Source organism: Panthera tigris, chromosome A1, assembly GCF_018350195.1.
Source record: "Panthera tigris isolate Pti1 chromosome A1, P.tigris_Pti1_mat1.1, whole genome shotgun sequence".
Taxonomy (NCBI): domain Eukaryota; kingdom Metazoa; phylum Chordata; class Mammalia; order Carnivora; family Felidae; genus Panthera; species Panthera tigris.
This window is the reverse complement of record NC_056660.1, coordinates 178537603-178543632: the sequence shown is the minus strand read 5'-3', so window position 1 is coordinate 178543632 and position 6030 is coordinate 178537603. Positions and strand designations below refer to the sequence as shown.

The window sequence follows — 6030 nt, the reverse complement described above, 5'->3', positions numbered from 1 at the left end:
AATGTTTAAAAAGTATTAAACTACACAATGACCTATTGAATTAGCTCCTTTGATTATTTCATTTTGTACTTGAAGAAACTGAGTCTTAGAAAGGCTAAGAAGTTTGTTAAAGGTAACACTGCTACGGAGAAACACAGCCTCCAAATGAACCCAGATGTTGACTCTAGAACATGTACTGTATTCTGAACCATGAGTCATAGGGTCTCTACAGCTGTGGACAGTCTGTGCCAGTCTACAATAACAACATACTTAAACAACAGAGAATTTATTTCTCACAGTTCTGAAGGCTGAGAAGTCTAAGATCAAGGTGCTGGCCCATTCCTTGGTGAGGGCTCTCTTCCTGATTTGTAGATGCCACCTTCTTTCATGGCCTTTCTTCTGTGGGACATGGGGGAGAGAGAGAGACAGAGAGAGAGAGAGAGAGAGAGAGAGAGAGAGAGAGAGAAACAGAGAGAGAGAAAGAGAGAGAGAGAGAGAGAGAGAGAGAGAGAGAGAGATCTCCATGATCTTTCTCTTTCTCTTGTTATAAGGACACTAACCTTATCAGATTAGGGTTCCACGCTCTTGACATTATCCATCTACAATTACCTCCGAAAGCCTATCTCCAAATACAGTCACAGTGGAGGTTGGGGCTTCAACATATGAATTTTAGGGGGAAAATTTCAGTCTGCAGAATAGAATAAACTAAATAATAGGAGAAGAGTGTTCCAGATGAAGAATAACTATGACCTCACATAACTTAAGAATATAGTTTCATAACAAATACATGTGTTTGCTTAATTTTCTAGCTGAAACTAGCAAGGTAACCATCTCTCCCAACAGAATCTAATTTTTGTAGCAGAAAGACGCTCTTTCAGATAAAATATTTGTAAAGACTGTCACCTAGTGGCAACACGCAGGAGGTAGTTCATGGGCAAGGATTATTGAACAGGTGTACTCAGCTGCTTACTTGGGGACGCCGACTCATCCATTTCTCCTTTTCCTGCGAACACTCCCAAGTTGTTTTTTTTCTAGGAATAAAATATATGAAACTAAGTGTTACAACATCAAGACAATCTCCACTTCTTTCCACCAAATTTATGTGCGCATGCACACACACACACACACACACACACACACACACACAGAAAAGCAGTGTGACAGTTTCAAGCTCTCAAAGAACAAGACCCTAAGTTTTATCCTGTCTCACTCTGAATCAGACCAAATAAATTAGGGCCAAGAGAACAGTAATTAATATAAATCATAACTAGTGAATATGTTCTATTTTGCGGTGCAGATTTGGGTCACTATACTGGACAAAGAGCCTCAACTAGTTGGGATGCTGACAGAAAATAAAAGAAATATGTAATGGGCACTGAAAGATAGGATATGATAAATAGCAACTACAGTCTTGTGAATAGGTGCAAAAATTAAAACTGGTATTTTTAATTTACATATATATCTTTAACTAGACTGGGAACTATTCTGGGCAAGTAAAAACTATAGCTGATATGACACTTCAGTCTTAATTCTAACTGTCTTGGGTGCTAAAATCACCTGAAGTTAGCTTAACAGAGGCATAATGGTAACATGAAGTGGTGCCAAGAAGGGGATTACATACAAACTATTTTGGGTCCTTATTTTACTGCACTATACACTAGGCCCCTTCATTTAGGATAAGTCTTCCTTCAACCAATGCATTTTTCTCAGAGAAGCCATCTTAGATCCTATCTCTGGATGTTAGCAACTTCCAGTTTTGGCCTCATAGCATCCTAAATGTAAAGTGGGAACATGACAAGTTAATTACTTCACTCAAGCTCAGACTTAAGTATTATTGAGTGTATTGGTTAAAACCCTTCTTGTTACAAGTAGCAGAAAACAAAAATTAAGACACTTGAGCAAAGACTAAATAGTTCATGGATATCTATAGCTTGATGTAAGGCACAAACAAAATTACCTGGACTCTTTTTCAACTTCTCTAATTATTAGCTCTGCTTCTGAGTTTATTCCTAACAGACTTAAGCTTCATAGAACTAGGATAGCAGCTGGCAGCTCTGGGCTACAAAGTTTAGGTACAAAGTGGGTTAACAAAATCCATTTTCCAGAAGTCTCAGTGGATATTCCATTCTGTTTCACTGACTTGGATTCAGTTGCATGCCCATCTTTGAACAAATTACTATAACCAAAGTGATGGGCTACCTTACAACTGAAGGGTAGTATCAATTTTAAACAACCCACATGGTTGAAAATGGAGAGAAAGATGAATTATTAAAGAATAATTGGAATGCTTCAGACAAGAAAAAGAGTATGGAATTGGTTCTGGGAAGCTAACCAATAAATGTCAACAATGGCAGGATGATGCACCTTTGCTCCAAGTGAGGACTGCATCTGTTGAGGAGGAAAAGGAGTATAGCAATAGAGCTTATCAAAAATTGAAGCTGGATACACATAGCAGAGCCAAGGAAGACTGCCACTATCATTATTATTACTATTAAAGAGTCAAATCCACCTGCCTGGTACAGTCATTCATGTAGATATCTAATTAACGCAATAACTGTGACGGTTAAATTTCCTGGTCACTTTTAAAATGGTTCTTTTGTTGTTGTTTGTTGTTGCTGCTATAGTATCTTACTCTTCTCCTGTTCTGTGGATTAAGACAATCACCAAAGTCCTACACACAGCCCTCTCTTCTCTCTCTTAGACTTTTTCTTGATCTCAGCCATTCTCTGGGTTTCAATCACCACAACCTTGAATGTAACTTCTAAAACTTGGTTTCTTGGCCCATCCTATGAATTATGGAGCTTTGTAAATTATCCAGTTTCTATTTGCAAACTGTGTCATAGAGCCTTGGTATTGTTCTTGTTTGTCTAGTGCTCCAAACTAGCTGAGAACTTTACTTAATAATATAAATGAATAAGAAAGTCTAAACCATACTCTCAGTAAGAGTTCATTTTGGTAAATGCCTCTTTCACTAAGTTCTAAATTCCTTGAGGACAAAGACTATTCCCCTATAATACCAAAAGCAAATTTAGTCATTCAGTTAGTTCATGTCAAAATACACACAGCTTTCAGTACGATGCAACACTCTTTCAACACCATTTCTGGTAAACAATCCTCTTATTTCCACTGGAACAGTCATAGTGAAGGAATGATGGCCAGTTCACAATAGCAGTCTCTTCTAGTTTTGAACAGCTATAATATTAAAAATTGTATTGGGAAGGAGGGTTGTTCTTTCCCATCATTTAAATTCCCTGCCTATGCTTGGTGAATCCAAAACCTGTGTGAGGAAGCAAAATCTCATCTCACATTATGTAAACTGAAAATGACAGATAATATGCTTTTTTTTTCTGACCCATGGCATTTAGTGCATGGTCTGTGGACCTCATCTGGGTATGTGCATCTGTATTTGGAACTATGAATCTTAATCAAGTTTTCCAAACAAGCAGGGACCATCTAGAATTATTTCAATTGTGACATCTAGTGTCCAATGGTGGTAGTGGTAACAACTTATCCAGACTGTTCCTAAGGAATGACCATAATTATGAAATAGCTAACTTCTATGATTTTGCTAATGTCCCCTCCCCTTGAATGCACTTCCCCTTAGCTCAGCCATCCTTAATGGCCCTGCTCAAGCGTCACCTGCACTGTGACACATTAAAGGAGCACCCACACAAAATTGACCTCTCCCTTCACACAACTCTTTTAGTGTAAGGTATGTACTATTCACATGGCATTAATATATAGCCCTGCAGTTATTTATGTTTTATTTTTTAGTCCCCTACTGTATTCTGAACATCTTTCAGACAGAGGTAGGGATTATCACATCTCTGAATTCCTTCCACTATGCTTAACACATTGTGGCCACTCAGTTAATAGTTTAAAATATTAAAACCTAGATTTGGAATAAACATTAGTGAAATGTAGGTCTACCTTCTCATGTAACAAAAAAAAAAAAAAAATGAAGTTCAGATCATGGTTGACCTAGGCTAGAATGTTGTCTTACTTATGGAGTTGGGTTGAGAAATCTTTGTTAAATGATAGGGAAAATGGAATTTCATTTACTCAAGAACACGGGAGTGATGACAAATGAACAAGCACCTGGCTCATTCAGACCCAAAGTGCATCTGCTAGGCAACTGGAAGGTATCAGTTGTTGCCAGTCTTCAAACCTATGTCAACCCTTCATTGTCTGGCCTCACTCAGTTAGAACTAGAGGTCCACAGGATACAAAAATGCTGATTCAAAGGGGGCACATGCACCCCAATGTTTACAGCAGCGTTAGCAACAATAGCCAAATTACAGATAGAGCCCAAAAGCCCATCAAATGATGGATGGATAAAGAAGATGTGTGTGTGTGTGTGTGTGTGTGTGTATACGTACATATATATATATATATACACACATACATACATATATATACATATATATGTATGTATATATAATGGAATACTATTCAGCGATCAAAAACAATGAAATCTTGCCAAGTGCAACAACATGAATGGAACTAGAGGGTATGCTGCTAAGCGAGGTAAGTCAGAGAAAGATAAATAGCTTATGATTTCACTCATGTGTGGAACTTGAGAAACATAACATAGGGGAAGGGAAGGAAAAATAACATAAAAACAAGAGAGGGAGGCAAACCATAAAAGACTCGTAAATACAGAGAACAACCTGAGGGCTGCTGGAGGGGAGGTGAGTGGGGGTATGGGTTAAATGGGTGATGGGCATTAAGGAGGGCACCTTTTGGAATGAACACTGGGTGTCACATGTAAGAGATGAATGAATCACTGAGCTCTACTCCTGAAGCCAAGACTACACTGTATGTTAACTAACTTGAATTTAAATAAATAAATTTAAAAAAAGAACTAGAAGTCCACAAAAGAAACTGAAAAGAGGAAAGCAAGGAGGGTGTAGCACCCTAAGACCTAAAGCCAGACTCAATAAGACTGATCACCTCTGCCATAATACAAGAGAAATGAGGACTAAGTAATAAATTTTGAAAGACAGAACTCACTGGTGACATTGAGAACAGCCATTTTTACTGGACTTGTGGGGACCCAAACCTTAAGTGGGAAAAAAATGTAAGAATAAAAGGTAAGATAATGAAGATAGTCAGTATCAATTTTTTTCCCAGGAATTTTGTGATCAAGGGAAGCAAATAGCTGGCTGGAGTCAAGGAAGATTAGAATTATTTTTTGAGATGTAAGTCCTTACAGCATGCTTATTTGCTGCTAAGATCCACCAAGGAAGAAAAACACTGATGATGAAAAAGAGAGGAGCTATGGCCAAGGGCTCAAGTAGGCAAGAAAGATGATCTCAAAGCACATGACCTTTAGAACAATTACTAGGACTCAGAATTGCTCAGTATATTCTGGCTATTGTTAGTTCTGATTGCTTAAATTTTTGAATTATGAATAGACATCACGCTTACAAAACATAAATTCGTTATTTAAACACGTACGCAAGAGCTTGGCCTCTAGCAGCAGGCTGCATTAGTTCAAATTCTAGCTCTTCCATTTGACCAATATACCTTTCTTCTTGGGGCTGTTTTCTTTCGAGAAAAGAGAGGGTACTACCTACTTCCTAAGGCTGTTTGTGGACTTAACTGATATAATCCGCATAGAATTTAACACTGTACTGACAAATGTCAATGCCATTATAATGATACCTGTCATCCTGTTCTATAACAGTAACTGTGCTTCTGTCCTTTGATGAGTTTAGGCACTGTCACACTGATTCAGACTCCTGGAACCCTGGGGAGATAAGTGAGGGCATGGCCCTCTGAGCGCAAGCCGGCCAGTCTGCGGTAGGAAGCAGGAGGCTTCTGCACACCACAGATTTTCCCACTGTCTCGCCTTTTAGTGACACTGTCTCTCCCGAAAGTAATGGCGAATAAACAAACAATATGGCAATTCAAAGTGGACGCCGGAAGACACGCAGAAGAACAACTCTGAGTAAAGCCGATCAGCTAAAGAACTACGTCTGCGCCTGCGCAAAGCCCCAGTCTGGCCACGTGCATGTGCGCAGTCGCAGTAGGCGGAGCGGGGAGCTC

General features: G+C 38.9%; 1 long non-coding RNA gene across 1 annotated transcript; it reads right to left on the bottom strand.

Annotated features, from left to right (window-relative positions):
• Nucleotides 1-286: 286 nt before the first annotated feature.
• On the bottom strand, nucleotides 287-5932 carry LOC122240385. Its single transcript, XR_006220036.1, has 3 exons — nucleotides 5647-5932; nucleotides 950-1010; nucleotides 287-378 (listed from the first exon to the last, which is right to left on the bottom strand). It is a non-coding gene; the product is annotated as an uncharacterized LOC122240385 (long non-coding RNA).
• Nucleotides 5933-6030: the final 98 nt, after the last annotated feature.